A 19,285-nucleotide genomic window follows, 5' to 3' on the forward strand; every position below is an offset into this window, starting at 1 on the left:
TTTCCTGGAGTTTTGTTCTGTTCTTTCATTCAGGCCATGTTTCTTTGTCTCCTTGTTTTGGTAGCTTCCCTATGTTTGTTTCTATGTATTAGATAGAGCTACTATGTCTGTCAGGCTTGGTAGAGTGTTCTAACATAGTAGGTGTCCTATAGGGTCCAGTGGCACAGCCTGCTCTATCACTCAGGCTGGGTACTTGAGGTGTGCCCACCATGTGGACTGTGTACATTTTCCTATTGTAGTTGAGCCTTGATTGCTATTGATAGGTCAATGGGAGGGATTTACCCAGGCTGAGTAGCTGCAAGGACTGGCTGTGACCACTGACCATCAACCTCAGACCACCATGGAGAATCAGTTGTGCAGGGATCCCCTCCACAGACTAGGACTTACTTCAGCGGGGCTCTGGTGTCCAGTGAGTCTGTCCCTTGAGTATGTCACTTGTTTGGGAGGTGGTTGGGTGGTGGTGCTTCTATGTGGTCTGAAGCTGTCCACTGGCTCTGAGTCTTCTCAGGGGATGCAGGCCAAGGTCAGCCACCATCTGTGTTCTACCTGGGGCCACTTGGCATAAGCTACAAAGTTATTTGCAGATGGCTGCTACTTGTGTTGGGCTTGGAGGTGCCCAGGCAAGGCTAGGCCAAGATATGAACCAAGGCTGGCTGCTACTGTGCCAGGCCTAGGGCCAGTCAGTGAGAAATATGGAGCTCGCTGAGGCCAGATACTTCTTGTTTGAAAGAATTTAGGAAAATCTGAAGCATGAGCCAAGACAAACCATTGGTGCCCTGACTGCTGTAGCTCAGTTGGTTGGGCATTATCCCACAAGGCAAAAGGTGACCAATTCAATTCCTGGTCTTCGTACATGCCTAGGTTGCAGGTTTGGTTCCTGGTTGGGGTGTGTGCAAGAAGAAGCTGATCAAAATGTTTCTCACTCACATTGATGTTTGTCTCCCTCTCTTTCTCCCTTTCTTCCCTTCTGTCTAAAATTAAATACATAAAATCTTAAAAAACAAAAAAGACAAGCCATTCATATGGAAAAGTCACCAGAAACAGCTTGGTTGGGTGGGGTGGGGCCTTAGAGAATCACCAGGGCAGGGCAAAAAGTATGAGCCAGGTTGATGGAGTCTCAGATGTGGCACCCACCTGTTGGCTCTGTGGGAAGAGGGCTCAGCAAGGGAACAATTGCTTCTGCCAGTCCTGTCTGGGAGAAAGCTGTCACTCTAGCTCTTGCCCTGTCTCCAAATAATTTAGTTCCTCCCTGTATGTCTCTAGTGCCTTTCAAGCTGTGCTTCCACTCTGGAGCTCAGAGAGAGTCCAAGTAAGTCCCTGTGGGCCCTTTCAGAGGAACTGCTTGATGTTCTAGAAGTTTCCTTCTTCCTCAGCCTTACTCTCTGCTGGCTTTTACAGGGCAGAAGTTATGAGGGCCTCTCTTCCTGGCACTGGAATCCTGGGCTGGGGGGGGGGGAGGTGCCTGGTGTGAGGCTGGGACGCATCGATCCTCAGAGAGGACCTCTGCAGCAGAAGTATGCCTTCAAATTTTTATTCACTACGTGTGGGTGTGGGATCAACCCTTTCAGTGTCTTTGCCCCTCCTACCAGTTTCAGTTCGTTTTCTTTAATTCCATAATTGTGAGATTTCTATTCAGCTTGATTTCTGGCAGTTCTGAATGACAGTTGTTCTGTTGTTTAGTTGTAATTTTGATGTGATTGTGGGAGGAGAAGAGTACCATGTTTACTTATGCTGCCATCTTGACCAGAAGTCAGTTTTCAGAGGTTCTCAATGCCATTCTGGACATTGAAAAACACTGTAGCTTTCTTTTCTTTTGTATTAGCCTGGTATATAATTTTACATTTCTTTACTTCTTTTGGTGTCTTTATTTTAAAGGGAGTTTCTTACAGGTCTTATGTGGTTAAATATTACTTTTTAAATCCAATTTGACAATCTCTGTTTTTTAATGGGATCTTAAGATTTAATTTTAAATTGTTTATTGATATTGTGGATTTAAAGGTACTTACTTGCCATTTTATTTTATTTTGTTTTATCATGGTTCTTGCTCTCCCTCTTTTGCCTTCTCTTGGATTAAGTATTGTTTGTGATTCTCTCTTATTGTCTTACTAGCTCTAGTGCTTTGGGTTTTCTATTTTGTTTTGTTTTCAGTAATTGCTTTATGATCCTTAGTATAGCTTTTTAGCTTATTGCTGTCTACTTTAAAGTAACATACCACTTCACAGATAATACAAGAACCCACAGTGTACACTTTCATTTCTCCCCTTCTGATCTGTGTCCTATCACTGTCACACAATTTATTTTTACATGCTATAAATCTGACCTCATATTTCTTATTTTAGTTTTAATAGTCAATTATCTTTTAAAAATATTTTAAAATAATTTAATGTTCTTTTATGGCAACTCACATATTTACCAACAATCTTTAAAAATTTTTTATTAAATTTTTTAGAGAGAAATATTGATTTGTTGTTCCACCCATTTATGCATGTTTGGTTGCTGTTTGTATGGGCCCTGACTGGGGATCAAACATGCAACATTGTTGGGACTTCCGCCAAGATGGAGGCATAGGTGGAAACACTGTGCCTTCTCCCGCAACCAAGTTTGAATACAACAAAAGTTTTGGAGAACTAGGACACACCCAAAGACCAGAAAACGGAAATATACGGAAGTCCGACAGCTACGAACCCTTCAACGGGGACAGTAAGAGAGCCGGAGGCAGCAGCGGAGCTGAGTCGGGCAGGACAGATCCCCCGACCTAGGCGCTAGGTGCGCAGGCAGCCCGGAACCAGTCGGGGTGCGGGGCAGACTGACCAAGGTCGCACATTCGTGCACAGTGAGACGGACCACGCAGGCCCCAGGGGGCGAACCCAGTGGTGGAGGGCTGACAGCGGTGGCACACTCACGTGCAGTGGAGTGAGGTGCGTGGCCTGGTGATGGTGGTGGCTGTGGTGCCGGTGGGGGTCGTGGCAGCAGGCGGCAGAGGGAAGCCATTGTCCCTCTTTGACCCCGCCCCCACATACAACATCACAACCCAGCGACTGAGTTCCCCTGCTCTGGTGAAAACCTAGGGCTCCGATCCTGCTACTTAACCGGCACGAACAGCCCAAAAGATGGCACAAGAAGGACTCAAAGTCCCAGAGCCAATAACTCTAAGCGACCAACAGATTGCCAGCCTCTCAGAAGCACAATTTAAGACACTATTTATCAGGGTACTCATAGAATTGGTAGAGTACAGTCACAAATTAGAGGAACATATGAAGGCTAAACTAATTGAAATGAAGGGAGATGTCCAGGAAACCAATAGTGATGGAAAGAAAACTAGGACTCAAATCAATGGAGTGGACCAGAAGGGAGAACGAAACATCCAACCAGAAAGGAATGAAGAAATGAGAATTCAAAACAATGAGGAGAGACTTAGGAACCTCCAGGACATCTTTAAACGTTCCAACATCCGGATTATAGGGGTACCAGAAGGGGGAAAGAAACAGCCACGAGTGGAAAACTTATTTGAACAAATAATAAAGGAGAACTTCCCCAGTCTGGCAAAGGAAATAGACTTCCAGGAAATCCAGGAAGCTCAGAGAGTCCCAAAGAAGTTGGACCCAAGAAGGAACACACCAAGGCACATCATAATTACATTAGCCAAGACTAAAATGAAGGAGAGAATCCTAGAAGCAGCAAGGGATAAGGGGACAGTCACCTACAAAGGAGTACCCATCAGACTGTCAGCGGATTTCTCAAAAGAGACCTTACAGGCAAGAAGGGGCTGGAAAGAAGTATTCCAAGTCATGAAATCCAAAGACCTACAGCCAAGATTGCTTTATCCAGCAAAACTTTCATTTAGAATGGAAGGACAGATAAAGTGCTTCTCAGATAAGGTCAAATTCAAGGAATTCATCATCACCAAGCCCTTATTATATGAAATGCTAAAGGGACTTATATAAGAAAGAGAAGATGAAAAATATTAACAGTGAAAGGACAGCAAACACACAGTTATTAACAACCACACCTAAAACAAAAGCAAACCAAGAGGACAGGTAGATCAGGAGTGGAACCATAGAAATGAAGAACACATGGAGGGTTAGAAACAGGGGGGTGGGAGGGGGAGAAGGGGCGAGAAGGCACAGAAAATAGCATAGATGGTAGGTAGAAAATAGATAGGGGGGAGGGTGAGAATAGTAGGGGAAATATAGAATCTAAAGAAATTGAGACACGTGGTTATAAACTAAGGGGGGGGAGAATAGTGGGGGAGGGAGTGTGCGGGTGGAGGGGAATGAAGGTGGGGAATAGAACAACTGTAATGGTATAATCAATAAAATATATTTTAAAAAAAACATGCAACATTGTTGTATGGGGACAGTTCTCTAATCATCTGAGCTACCTGGCCAGGGCCTGAGTATTTTACTACATAAAACCATTTGTAAAAGGTGTATACCCATGTAGGGGGTTGGCCAAAAAGTTTGTTTGTTTGTTTTTTCCGTAAAATGGCTCTGGTAGCGCTAAGTTGTCTTTAACTTCATTCAAAACAAAATTTTAAATTGTGGCCCTGGCTGGTGTAGCTCAGTGGATTGAACGGGGGCCTGTGAACCAAAGGATCGCAGTTCAATTCCCAGTTAGGGCACATGCCCTGGTTGCAGGCCAGTTCCTAGCAGGGGACCCATGAGAGGCAACCATAAATTGATATTTATCTCCTCTCCTTCCCTTCCCCTCTAAAGATAAATAAATTCTAAAAAAATCTTTAAAAAAATAAATAAATTGTATCGTGACAACTGTCACATGAGAGTGCATTTTAAAAAACTTATCAAAATTGGTGAATTTGTGTGTGGCCATTTTAATATCAAACATGGAAGAAAATAAGCAATATTTTCAATAAAATATGCTTTATTATTTCAAGAAAGATAAAAGTGCAACTGAAATGCAAAAAAAAAAGATTTGTGCAGTGTATAGAGGAGGTGCTGAGATGGATTGATTGCGTCAAAGTGTTTGTGAGGTTTTGTGCCACAGATTTCTCTCTGGACGATGCTCCATGGTTGGGTAGACCAGTTGAAGTTGATAGTGATCAACTCAAGTCCTTAACTGAGAACAAGCAACATTATACCACGCGTGAGATGGCCAACATACTCAAAATATCTAAATCAATAGTCATTGGTAAAAATGAAAAATGTATCTTTGATTTTATGAAAAACCACACAGACTTTTCGGCCAAATATATCTTTTAAAATAATTTTTGTATATACATGTAAATATACGTATAGAAATTATTTCAAAATATATCCCCAAATATTTAATAGTGGACATTTGAATTGGGGGAAGGTATGGTACCATGTGGATGAATCCACAGTTACAGTATGAAATCAGTTGTAGGATGAAAACTTTTCACTGAATACTTTTTCACATTTTTCGTTTTTATGTTTATGAATATGTTAACTAATGTAAAGTTAATTGCTTAAAATCATTTATAAAACACACTGGAACAATTTGTGAGCCTACTGTGTTCTCAGCTACTGTGGTACCGCTGCTGCTCTCTAACACCAGCGCCACCTCCGGCTCAGGCTGGAGCCCAAGCAGAAGGAGGGTAAGGGAAGAGGTCTCTATACCAAGGCTCCTACAAAGCAGAGTGCCCACAAAACAGGGTGACAAGGCACCAAGGAATCAACTGGCTACCAAAGCTGTTTAAAACTGCGTCCTTTATTGGAAGAGTGAAGAAACCTCATCATTACAGTCCTGGTACCAGGCACTTTGTGTAATTGGATGTTATCCCAGCAAATTTCTGAGTTATAAACTTCCCTTCCAAGATCCAGCGTGAGAAATTGCTCAGGACTTCAAACAGATCTACACTTCCAGGGTGCAGCCATTGGTGTTTGCAGGAGGCAAGTGAGGACTGTCTGGTTGGCCTTTTTGAAGACACCAACCTGTGTGCTGTCCATGCCAATCATGTAACAATTATGCCAAAAGACATCCAGCTAGCATGCTACACATATGGAGAACATGCTTAAGCATACACTATGATGGGGCCTTGGCTGCTGTAGATTGAGTGTTAGCCTGTGAACCGAAGGGTCGCCAGTTCAATTCCTGGTCAGGACACATGCCTGAGCTGTAGACCAGGTCCCCAGTTGGGGGCATGCATGGTACTTCTCACACATCAATGTTTCTCTCCCTCCCTTCCACTCTGTCTAAAAAATAAATGAAAAATCTTTAAAAGAATACACAATGATGGGAAACATTTCCTTCTTTAAAAAAATTCTCTTCTTTCTGTTATTGGTAGTTCTGAATGTTAGATTTTAGATTTTTTTTCATTGAAGGCAAAAGCTACCCAAGTGCATGATTTCAAGTGGAAAATAGAGGATAGAAATCATATATTGACAGTTTTTCCATTTTCATTTGTGTATGAAATTTTTTTTAAATATAAATTTGGGGACATACAGCATTAATGCTAGTCAAAGTGTTTCAGTGAATAATTTTCAGCAGTTCAACTTTATAACAATATAAATAAACCTGCTAAATTTTTCTGGACAATTCCAGCATTTGGATTTTTTAAAGACAAGTAAATTTTGCCCTGGCTGGTGTAGCTCAGTGGACTGACTACCGGCCTGTGAACCAAAGGGTCACTGGTTTGATTTTCAGTCAGAGCACATACCTGGGTTGTGGGCCAGGTACCCAGTTGGGGGCATGTGAGGGGCAACCACACATTGATGTCTCTCTCTCTCTTTCTCCTTCCCTTCCCCTCTCTCTAAAAAATAAATAAATCTTAAAAAAAAAAGTCAGCATCTTAGTAGTGACACTATATTTGAAAAAATTAAAAACAAGTAAATTTCTTACTGATGGCAACTAAATGGCATTTGTAGCACTTGCACGACACAGCAGGTTCCATCCACTCACTGTGCTTTTCTGCGTTGTCCACGTACACGCGAGGGCATGTTTGTGATGTCATCAGTCTCCTGTGCCGCTCCTGTAAGTTTGCTAGTAAAATACATTAAACAATTTTTTAAAGAACTATTCGTGAGCCAAAGAATAAAATATAATGGGAAATTAGAATATATTTAGAACTGAATGACAGTAAAACCCATACATTTCAAAACTTGTAAGAAGTGCCTAAAACAGTGTCAAGAGGAACATTATTCATTTTAAATGCATTTGTGGCAGAAAACAGATTGAGGTTAAATTGGCAAGAATCCCCTTCTAAAAATTAAAAGTATAATAATAGTGCAAATTTAAGGAAACATTTTAATTGTATCTACTCCTGACTATATAATGAAGTTAACTTGAACAAATTTACTGTTTCAGTTAAAGTTCTGAATAAAATATTATTTTTAAAAGCTTTTAAGTGTATTGCTGGGCTGGCATAAAATAAATCTCTAAATTCCTATTTTGAATTGCAAGCAGAATTATGGAAGTCCAATGCGCCAATGTTCACTCTGAGGTTTTCTGGCCAATCCTCAGGCCTTGGGCATTTTGATCGATACATGGATTACAGTGGGTCCTTCTAAGTAGAGAATGTAATGGGAGATGGCTATTGATAATAGAACCCAAAGGACGGCACCCCAGTGTAAAAATAAACATAAATCCTGCTGTGAAAAAACCCCAGGTGACAAGGAAACATACCTGGCTTTATTAAAAATACTTATCTCTTAGCCCTGGCTGGTGTAGCTCAGTGGATTGAGCCCGGGCCTGCGAACCATACAATCGCGGTTCGATTCCCAGTCAGGGCACATGCCTGGGTTGCAGGCCAGTTCCCAGCAGGGGATGCACAAAAGGCAACAATACATTGATATTTCTCTCCTTCTCTCCTTCCCTTCCCCTCTAAAGATAAATAAATAAAATATTTTAAAAAATACTTCTCTCCTTTCCAATCTGAGAAGCCAGATTTTCTTCATATGTTTCAACCAAGACGATATATTATAATAGATTGTTTCAGAGGCTCTCTGCTTCTCACGTGCTGCATCTTCCAGTGCAGTGCCGGCCTCAACTTTGAGACACAGTGGTGAAGGTCAGAGTGAATGGACTTGGCCGCATTGGGTTCCTGGTCACCAGGGTTGTTACATGGTCTACGTGTTCCAATATGATTCTACCCATGGCAAGTTCAAAGGCACTGCACAGTCAAGGCTGATAATGGGAAGCTTGTCATCAATGGAAAGTCCATCTCCACCTTCCAGGGGCAAGATCTTGCCAACATCAAATTGGGTAATACTGATAATGAATATGTTGTGGAGTCTACTGGTGTCTTAACTACCTTGGAGAAGACTGGAGCTCACTTGCAAGGTGGAGCGAAGAGGGTCATCATTTCTGCCCTCGTGTTTGTAATGAATGTCAATCATGAGAAGTATAACAACGCCCTCAAAATTGTCAGCAATGTCTCCTGCACCACCAACTGCTTGGACCCCTGACTGAGCTCATCCATGACAAACTTAGAATCATGGAGGGACTCATGACCACTGTTCATGGCATCATTTACACCCAAAAAACCATGAATGACCCCTCAGGAAAGCTCTGGCATTATGGCCAAGGGGCTGCCCAGAACACCATCCCTGCTTCTACTGGTACTGCCAAGGATGTGGGCAAAGTCACCCCTGAGCTGCATGGAAAGCTAACTGGCATGGCCTTCTGTGTCCCCAACCCCAATGCTTCAGCTACAGGTCTGGCCTGCTGCCTTGTACTTGATGCCAAATACAATGACATCAAGAAGGTCATACCCCTGAAGTTTGGCTGGAGCATTGCCTCATGCATCAAAAGGTTGTGGGTTTGATCCCTAGTCAGGGTGTATACAGAAGGCAACTAGTCAATGTTTCTGCCTCACACTGATGTTTCTTTCTCTCCCTCTCTCTCTGAAATCAATAAAATATACCCTTGGGTGAGGATTTTAAAAAAAAGAAAGTGGTGAAACAGCATTGGAGGGTCCCCTCATGGGCATCCTAGGCCATACTGAGGACCAGGTTGTCTCCTGTCACTTTAACAGTAACACCCACTCTTCTACCTTCAATGTTGAGGCTGGCATCGCCTTCAACAACCACTCTAGCAAGCTCATTTTCTGGTATGACTATAAATTTGTTTACAGCAGCAGGTTGGTGGGTGGTAAAACTTATGGTCCACATGGTCACCAAGGAGTAAGAATTCCCTTGACCACCAGTTCCAGCAAAAGGAAGAGAGGCCCCCAACTGCTAGGGGGTCCTTGCCCCAAATTGATCCCCCAACACACAGAATCTCCTGAGCTCCACAATTTTCACGCCAGACGCCCTGAAGAAAGAGATGGGCATAGGGAGCCCTACCTTGTCATGCACCATTAATAAAGTTCAGCCCTGGCTGGTGTAGCTCAGTGGATTGAGCGTGGGCCTGTGAACCACACAATCATGGTTCAATTCCCAATCAGGGCACATGCCTGGGTTGCAGTCCAGTTCCCAGCAGGGGACTCACGAGAGGCAACCGTACATTGATATTTCTCTCCTTCCCTTTCCTTCCCTTCCCCTCTAAGGATAAATAAATAAAATCTTTATAAAAAAAAATAAAGTTCACTGTACCCAGACAAAAAAATGTATAGGCTATTGTCTATTAATACAGACATTAAACAGAGAAGCAAAACAGTGTTTTATATACAACCAAAAGAATGTTCCTGGATGAAGAAAATAGGAAAGAATTCTAAGATTTGGAAGGGCTCAATCAGTCAAAAACCTACTTGCCCTTTTAAGAGAAATTATTTGAAGATTTACTGCTGCCATTCAAAATATGAATTATGATGTAAAAATAATATAAGTGGAGCAATTTCAAAATGGAGTCAGAGCTGCCATCCGTAGGAACTGCCTTGATTACCTAACTCGTCAAACCTTTGGAATGTTAAAACTGGGGAAGAAAACCTTTGGACTGGTTCTAAAGTAGCATTGTATTCAAAACAACTGTTTGAAAAGTTAGCAAGAAAGCAAATGACTATTGAACTGAAAGTTAGACATTCTTTAAAATTAGCATCACTATGTTAGATGGTCAGCATCTATAGAAATGTCTTCCTTCTATTCACGTGATTGTTCCCCTCCACATTCTCACGAATACTCCCTGACTTCACCTCCTAATCAGAACACAATTTGGATTTCTGCCTAAATAGCTATGCTTTTAGATATCAAATAAATACTTGTTGTCTCTCTGTTTGGCTTTTTATTTTCTAGTGTCAGAAGGGGGGTCTAAAGTGACCTTACCTTATCCCTGGTTGGTGTATTGATTACGGGCCTGAAAACCAGAGGATCGAGGTTCAATTCCCAGTCGGGGCACATGCCTGGGTTGCAGGCCAGTTCCCAGCAGGGGACACACGAGAGGCAACCATACATTGATATTTCTCTCCCTCTCTCCTTCCCTTCCCCTCTAAAGATAAATAAATAAAATCTTTAAAAAATAATAAATAAAGTGACCTTATCTTTGTGTACTGGTGTTCAGTGAAACTGGTCTGGTAACTACAGAGACTCTTCTGTGCTCACCATGAACCACCACCTTCCTGACCTCAAGTCTTCTTGGGCTTAGACCACACTTAGACCACACTCCTTTTGAAATGTGTGCCTTTATTTGAGATCAGTAGAGATTTTCCCTGGAAGCAGGGTAGGGAGGCAATTGCTGTGGAGACGATTGTCTCAGTTCCAGCGTGTGGCTTCTGCCACAGGAGTTGCTACAGCACGAGAAATGTTTCCCTCAGGAATAAGGCTCCTTTATCTGTGGAAGATTTCCTGGGAGCTAAGCAAGAAGGAGAAACTTTTTCTCTTAGAAGGAGATATTCTTTACTTACGGAAGTTTTCCTGGGAGGGGAGCAGCTCAGAGCTTGCTACTGTATGAGAAAAAATTTATTTTTTTTCTCAGAAGGGGCTTTTTGGACTCATTAGAAATGTCCTGGGGCTTGAGCAGCTCTCAGTGATTTTTCCTTGGTGAGTAAGTACTCATTTTTTTGTTTGCTTCTTCCCCTTTCCTTGTCTCCTTCTGTATACTGTTGTCATCAGATATAGATTTCGTAGGGGAAGACACAGGCATAAATCCTACAAACCTGTTGTCCATGCTGGCTCCCTTAAACAGACAAGCTTGAGTTTAGACAAACTTTGCTGTGGTTCCTCATATAAAAACCAGATGAGGTTTTTCTTTTGTCTTGTTCTATATCCTGAAAACTTGGCTTTGTGACCAACAAAATATTGTTCTCTGGTCTCCATCATCACTGGGGTGTATCTGGTGGGCAGTCACATAGACTGGAATTTTGGCAGCTGTATCGAGTAGGACAGAAGCACAGGAACTGGTGGCTGGTTAGCTACAGCTAGTCAACTGGCACCTTTTGGCCTTTCTATCGGACTGCACCACTTCTCAGCTGAATCTGTCGTGAGGGGTCCCAGTCCATTAGAGCCTTTGTTGTCTCAACCACCATTGCTTTACTGTAGCAAAGAAGAGTTTTTCTGTCTTAGACTATTTCAGCAATGAGTTTTCTGGATTTTGTTCTTAGTCTTTGGTTAACCCATGAGAGACTTACTGGTTTTAGCTGCTATTGAGATTAATAGATTCTACTGTCAGTGGCCATACAACAGATCATTTGAATTAGAAAAACGTCTAAATTGGATTGCTTTTTTGTTTGTTTGTTTTAGGGAGCTCTCGTCATAATGTTAGTGTAGGCAGCTAGGAGTTAACAAAAGAGAAAGAAGCTAGACTGGCTGGGCCTGATTGAGTCTGGAAGTTATAACTAATCAGGCTTAGGTCTTCAAGTTACATCTTCAGACACCCCTGGGAACAGCTGCATCCCCACCAAGATTAACATCCTTCTACCCCCACTCTGTGTAGGGAGAAAGGACTGGCTTTCCAATCTCCCCAGGACCACTGGTCCCTTCCCCACAGGTTACTAGTGGGGAGGAAGAACCAGTAAGGGGGAAATTCCTCTGCTGGGCACACACACAGTAAGGGCCAAAATGGCACAGGGGGAGGTCCTTCTACTTAGAGGCATGTGTAGTAGGAGCCTAGATGGTAACCATAAAGGGGACGTGTCTAATCTGGGAAAAGAATAAGGTTAGATAAGGGACATGAAAACCGGAAAGGTCTAGGAAAGGGATTGGATGGGGGAGGATCCAAAACAAGCCTACAAAGGCTTAGAAAAGAGATAGGTCTAAAAAGACAGCCTCTCTCTCCCAAACCTGAGGTAATGTAATCAAAGTTCAACAAAGGCCCATCTCAGTAACATGTGTTCGTTTGTTTGATAGACTATTCATTGGTGTGTTCACTCATCCCATTCTCTCTGTAAGGTGATTTTAGTTGGGAAAAGCCAGAAGTCGCACGGTGCCAAATCTGGGCTGTAGGAGGTCTGAGTCACCTGGGTGATTTGATGTTTTGCCAAAAAGAACTCTGCATGAGGTGTGATGCATGAGCAGGTACATTGTCCTGATGAAGCTGCCAATCACCAGTTGCCCGTAGCTGTGGCTTTCTGAATCATTGAAATAGTTTCCACAGAGGAATATCCAAGCTTAATGCAAAATTTGATGCAGATTCATACCTCTACTCACTCAGTCATTTTGAATACGACAGCCATACAGTACACATGCTTGCTCAACAGTGTCTACTGCCCCCACTGACTAGTACAGTAAAGTTGTCATTGTTCATGCATGTGCCTTCCACTCCATTCTCCTTGGCTGCCAGGTTACATTGATGTCAGACATATCATTCTTATTATATTAAGAATGGCTGAACTTTTTTCCAATAGACCTTGTAGATTCTATATTGTAATGCTGTCCTATACAAAAAGAAAAAAAAATAACTAAATTTTAAATTTGATTGTTTTAAAGTGTATGCATCTTTAGTGATGTTTACATTTTGAAATAAAATTTGATTCCTTTAAAAAAGTAATAACTGCCCTGGCTGGTGTAGCTCAGTGGATTGAATGTGGGCTGCAAACCAAAGGGGTTGCCAGTCAGGGCACATTCCTGGGTTGCAGGCCAGGTCCCCAGTAGGGGGCAGGTGAGAAGCAACCACACATTGAGGTTTCTCTTCCTCTCTTTCTCCTTCCCTTCCTCTCTCTCTAAAAATAAATTAAAAATAAAATAAATAATATGTACTTTTAAAAAAAGTAATTACTTACAGTGATGGCTGACTTGGTCTGACATCTCTTGATGTTTTTGTGGATAACCTAAATATAAGTATTGAGAACAAGTGAAATAGATTAACGTGGGATAAAAAGATTTTTAGGTGAACATTTTTAGCACTAATTATATGTCTATGGTATATGTACTTATAATAGTTCCCTAAAATCTTTGGTAACTGGAAACTTTAAAGTTTTTCTAGCTAATTCAAATGATGGAAATTTACTTAATATTTAGATAATTTCCAAATAAAATAAAACACTAGAACATTAATTGCTAAGTAAGACTAAGTTTACCTACATTTGGTTTCTTATTATAGAGAGACTAAAAGATAAGTTTTAAAAGTGTTTGTTTGTATTTTATTGAGGAAGCATGTATTTCTAAAAATTATAAAATATATTTGGTAAAATATACCTTTGTAGAATTATTTATCTTTTTATACCTACACAATTCTGTCAATTCTGACAACATAAGTTTCTTAAGAATCTGTTCTCCTTGTAAGAAGACAGAATTGAAAACACTGGTTATATTACCAAGGCTTTGACCAAAATTTCACGTTTGAGAAAGACATGCATATTCTCAGATACAACCAGACAGCTTTAAGGAACAAAGATCGACTTACAGAAGACTCCCTGGGAAAATCAACCTTGTACTTCGCTTGCAGGATTCCCAGCAGCCTTATGTTGAACTACACATTTCATTTTCTCTGCTTTTGATAGCCAGTTACTTAGTGGAGACAAAGTAATCAAACACCACAACTTACAATGAAGCGATTGTGTATACTGGAAAAGATACCTTCAGAAGGACTCTTTATAGCAAAGGTGGAAAGGACCATACCAGGTAGTACTGTCAACTAAACCATGTGGCAACAGAGGATCTGAAAAGAAAATTCACTAAGAAGTGAAGCAGATGGCATCTTTCTTAGACAGCTAACCCAAGGTTTCAGACCAGGCCTGAGTAATCTACACCTTTATTTTTCCTTTTTCCTTACTTTAGTTCCTTCCTAGCTCACAAATAATATGAAAGGCCAAGCACTCACTATAATATTATTTTCTTTTTCCCCTTAAATTTCTGGAAAGATAACTCAGGAGATCTGAGTTAAAATAAGGAGATCATTTTCAATGTTAATTAGCTTAACAATAACCCACAACCTTCGGACCAACTAGGGACATTATTTTCAAACCTACTTCAGAAGTCAAAGCATGCAACTGGTTGCAAACATAGCTAAGGTGTTCAATGCCTGGCAGTGTCAACCCCAGTGACAGTACCAGATTTGGAAAAATATTTGTCTTTGGTCAAGCATAGCAATGGATGAATACATAAATTGGAAACATAAAAAACCTTAGGGGAAATTGCTGGAGCTATTACCAAAACAATAGACAACCAGGAAAAATCCCTACATTCTCTTGCATGACTTGTGTTAGCTAATAGAATTGCTGTTGACCGTATCGTAGCTGAAAGGTGCGTTCACTCTGTTGTTAATGTCTCTTCTTGCGCTGGGATAAAACACCTCTAGTAAAGCGGTGATGAAACTAGATAAAATTGGCACAAGCCAAGGAGTAAATGTAGTACCCACTGACATGGTTCTTTGATATCTTCAGCTGGCTGACCTCAGGTATTGCCTCCTTGTTCAAATTTATTCTCCAAATTGGACTTAACATTTTGTTATAGAAATTTTTGTTGCTATAAAATGTTTTCTTGCATAGCTTGATATTTTAAAGACACCATTTGGACAATAATTGCTCAACATTTTGAGATGATTACTAAAGCCTATTAGACTTAATATGAGAAAACTCAAGAAACTACAGAAGACGTCTGCCCTTAAAGGAACATCATGGCAAAGCCTTTTTGCGTGCTGGCACTCTTATGGCTCAAATGTGCCCTAAGTCCCCAAAGGAAAAAAGAACAACAAAACAAAACCCACTTTCCTTCCTTCATGGAACATGGCATACAAGAAATGAGTCTTCCTAGTGATGAGGGACCACTGATGCTTTTAGTAACTGACTAGTGTTGCTTTCCAATGATTGATCAGTGATGCTTTCAAGGAAAGATCTTGATCAAAAGGGGAAATGTAAAAAGTAATATAAATGGAGCTACTTCAAGATGGAATTGGAGCTGCCATTCCTGAGGGACTGCCTTGCCCATTTTACTCCTCAAACCTTTAGAATGTTAAAAACTAAGAAAAAGAACCTTTGAACTGGGTTTAATGCAGCATCATATGCCAAATAACTGTTTGCAAAAATAACAATAAAACAGACATATGACTTCCAAACTGAAAATTAAAAACATTCTTTAGAATTAGAATCACTATGTTAACTTATCTGCACCTATAGAAATTCCTCCTTCTATTCTTGTTCTTCACTTTCTCACAAATAGCTCTTGACTTTACCTCCTGCCCAGAAAACTATTGGAATTGCTGCCTGAACCAGTGCTTCCCAAATAACTATTCTTTTGGATCTCAAATAAGTTCTTCTTCCCTGTCACTTTGGCCTTTCATTTTTAGGTTAACAATGACTACAAGAATGGAGAAATTCAGTGATTAAAGGATTGTTTTGTAATTTATAAATTGCCTTCAAATTCCCTGTACTATAGTTGGAAAAGGAGGAGTTCCTCAAGATGGGAAGAGATTTTGGACAGATGGAAACTAGGAATCAACAATCACCCTGTCAAGTCCCTCTGTTTAGAATGTGCTCATCTGGATCTTATTTACATTTCAAGATAAAGTTCAGATCCCACATAGAATCATAGAATTTCAGCAATGGAAAGGAGCAGGAGAGGGGGAAATAATTTATATTGAGATCTATTATTATGTACCTGTTTCGGTGTTTGAAATTCACTCACATTTAAATCTTATGGAAAACCAGAAGAATTGGTATGCTATCACCATTTTATAGACAGGGAAACTGAAGTTCAGAAAGATTAAACAACTTAACCATTGTCATCATACCAGCTAAAGTTAGAATGAAGACTCAAGCCCAAATCTCTTTCACTTTGAAGTCCATGCACTTTGCATTTCACTGTTACATTAAAGTATACCCTATCTTAGCTCTGCTCAATCTGATGCTTAAAAGCTCATTAAGACACCACCATGAGAACTTCCGGCAAAGATGGAGGTGTAGGTAGAAACACGGTGCCTCCTCACACAACCAAAATAGGGACAACTAAAATTTAGAAACAAAGTAACAACCAGAACTGACAGAAAATTGAATTGTATGGAAGTCGGACAGCCAAGAAGCTGAAATAGACCCATTCATACAGACTGGTAGGCGGAGAGGGGTCCTGGCATAGGAAGCAGTGACACAGGGTGCGCAAGGTACCCTGGGCATGCAGGCGGCGGCTGGCAGACCCTTGGCATGGGGTGACAACAGGTAGACCCAGTGAGGCGGCCACTGTGAAATGGGGCATCACGTGCAAGTCAGCTGGCTGACTGACAGTGGTCCCACATTCAAGCTCAGATAACTGGGGAGTAACACAGACCAGGCAACCCAGGGTCCCAGCACTGGGAAATAAAGCCTCAAAACACCAATTGAAAGCACCTGTGGGGGTTGAAGCAGCAGGGAGAAACTCCCAGCCTCACAGGAGAGTTCGTTAGAGAGACCCAAAGGGTCCTAGAATGCACACAAGCCCAACCACATGGGAATCAGCACCAGAAAGGCCCAGTTTGCTTGAGGGAAATGGCAGAAGGGACTGAAGTCCGACAGAGAGCTGAGCAAGCACCATTGTACCCTATTGGACCCCGCCCCCACATACAGCATCACAACCCAGCTTTTCGGATTGCTCCACCCTGGTGAACACCTAAGGCTCTGACCTTTAACATAACAGGCGCAACAAGACAAAAAAAATGGCTGAAACAGAAGAACAGATTAAAGCTCCAGGATTAATACCACTAAGTGACCAAGAGATAGCCAACCTATTAGCTGCACAGTTCAAAGCACTGGTGATCAGGATGCTCACAGAACTGGTTGAATTTGGTTGAAAATTAGATGAAAAAATGAAGGTTATGCTAAGTAAAATGAAGGAAAATGCACAGGGAACCGATAGTGATGGGAAGGAAACTGGAAATAAAATCAACCAAATGGTCCAGAAGGAAGAAAGAAACAACCAAACAAAAAAGAACGAAGAAACAAGATTCAAAAAAATGAGGAGAGGCTTAGGAACCTCCAGGACATCTTTAAACGTTCCAACATTCAAATCGTAGGGGTACCAGAAGGGGAAGAGGAAGAGCAACAAGTGAAAAAGATATTTGAACAAATAGTAAAGGAGAACTTCCCCAATCTGGCAAAGGAAATAGACTACCAGGAAATCCAGGAAGCTCAGAGAGTCCCAAAGAAGGTGGACCTAAGGAGGAACACACCAAGTCACATTGTAATTACATTAGCCAAGACTAAAATGAAGGAGAGAATCCTAGAAGCAGCAAGAGATAAGGGGACAGTCACCTACAAAGGAGTTCCCATCAGACTATCAGCTGATTTTGCAAAAGAAACCTTGCAGGCAAGAAGGGGCTGGAAAGAAGTATTTAAAGTCATAAAAGGCAAGGACCTACATCCAAGATTGTTTTATCCAGCAAAACTTTAATTTAGAATGGAAGGACAGATAAAGTGCTTCTCAGATAAGGTCAAGTTCAAGGAGTTCATCATCACCAAGCCCTTATAATATGAACTGTTGAAAGGATTTATCTAAGAAAAAGAAGATAAAAAACATGTATAGGAAAATGACAGCAAACTCACAGTTACTAACAACCACACCTAAAACAAAAACAAGCCAAGCACACAACTAAACAGGAACAGAACCACTGAAATGGAGATCATGTGGAGAGTTAGCAACAGGGGAGTGGGAGGAGGAGAAAGGGGGAGAAGGTACAGAGAATAAGTAGCATACATGGTAGGTAGAAAATAGACAGGGGGAAGGGCAAGAATAGTATGGGAAATGTAGAAACTAAAGAACTTGTGACACATGGACATGAACTACAGCAGGGAAATGTGGGTGGGAGAGGGTTTGCAGGGTAGAGGGGAATGGGGGGAATGGGACAACTGTAATAGAATAATCAATAAAGTATATTTAAAAATTGAAAGAAAATAAAAGACACCACCATGAGCCCTGGCCCATGGGGGTGGGGCTCAGTTGGTTGGATTGTCATCTGGTACACCAGAAGGTTGTGGGTTTGATCCCTGGTCAGGGTACATACCTAGGTTGCAAGCTCAAGTAAAGTTGAGATGAGAATTATTGACAGTTTTTAGAAGTTGGAGAAGACAAAGAATTACTCTGTAAAGCCTCCAGAATGAGAGGTATCTTTGTTGACACCTTAATTTTAGCCCAGTGACACCTGTATTGGACTTCTAACCTATAAAGCACAAAGAAATGCAGAGGAGAAGAGAGAAACTAAGGTGGGCCAGACCGCACAATGATTAGAAGAGGTCCGGTTCAAGTTTTATCTACATCATGCTCTGTTCATCTGAAGTGCAATCTGGAGCTTCACTAAATTTTGGCAGGGGATGGTGACATGGTGAAAACTGTGTGAGGAGAAGACTATGCTTCCATTGCCATATGTATTGGTTCAGGATATGGACACCTCTGGAGCTGAGTGAAGATGTGCAGCACATGTGAAGCCACTCCAGCCTCCCTTTCCCACTGCAGACATTAACAATCAATCAGGACTCAGATTCCGAATGTAACCTCAGACCCTTCTCTACACAGCATTCTTGAACTTGCTATTTGTTGATCAGATCTGGCAAAAGAAATGAAACCTATTGCACCTTCAGGCATTTGAGCTAAAGTACGTAACAGTTGTTAATGAAGCATCATTGGGTGAATATGTTTTGCAGGTCTTAGAGTCACTGATTATTTGGAACTTATTCAATAGCAAATCTCCATCAGGACCTTAGCAAAATCTATCACCAGAAATGCTTTTGAAGGGGATTTCTGATATGACACTGCTGTCTCTAAATATTTTACAACTTTGTAAATTTAGAGGATAAATTTACTAAATCCTGGAGTTTTTGTTTTTCCTAATTTATTTTTTCACAGTCATTAAAACATTCATTTGTTTACAAAATTTACACAAACAAACACCACCACCAGTGGTTATCAGCCCAACCCTGTCTGGGGACAAAGAATTGCACACATTTCAATGCAGCCCATTGTTCTATTGGCTGCAGTAAGAAGTTTCTCTCAATACCATGCTGACATTGTTCTTCTGAAACCCTTATCCATAAATC

The 19,285-nt window shown here is 41.2% G+C and overlaps 1 pseudogene; it reads left to right on the plus strand.

The window, feature by feature from the left end:
• Nucleotides 1–8,040: 8,040 nt before the first annotated feature.
• LOC119001660 (glyceraldehyde-3-phosphate dehydrogenase-like) lies at nucleotides 8,041–9,105 on the plus strand (annotated as a pseudogene).
• Nucleotides 9,106–19,285: the final 10,180 nt, after the last annotated feature.

This window comes from Sturnira hondurensis, unplaced genomic scaffold (assembly GCF_014824575.4).
Source record: "Sturnira hondurensis isolate 20B ecotype Veracruz unplaced genomic scaffold, ASM1482457v3 Scaffold0017082, whole genome shotgun sequence".
Classification (NCBI taxonomy): domain Eukaryota; kingdom Metazoa; phylum Chordata; class Mammalia; order Chiroptera; family Phyllostomidae; genus Sturnira; species Sturnira hondurensis.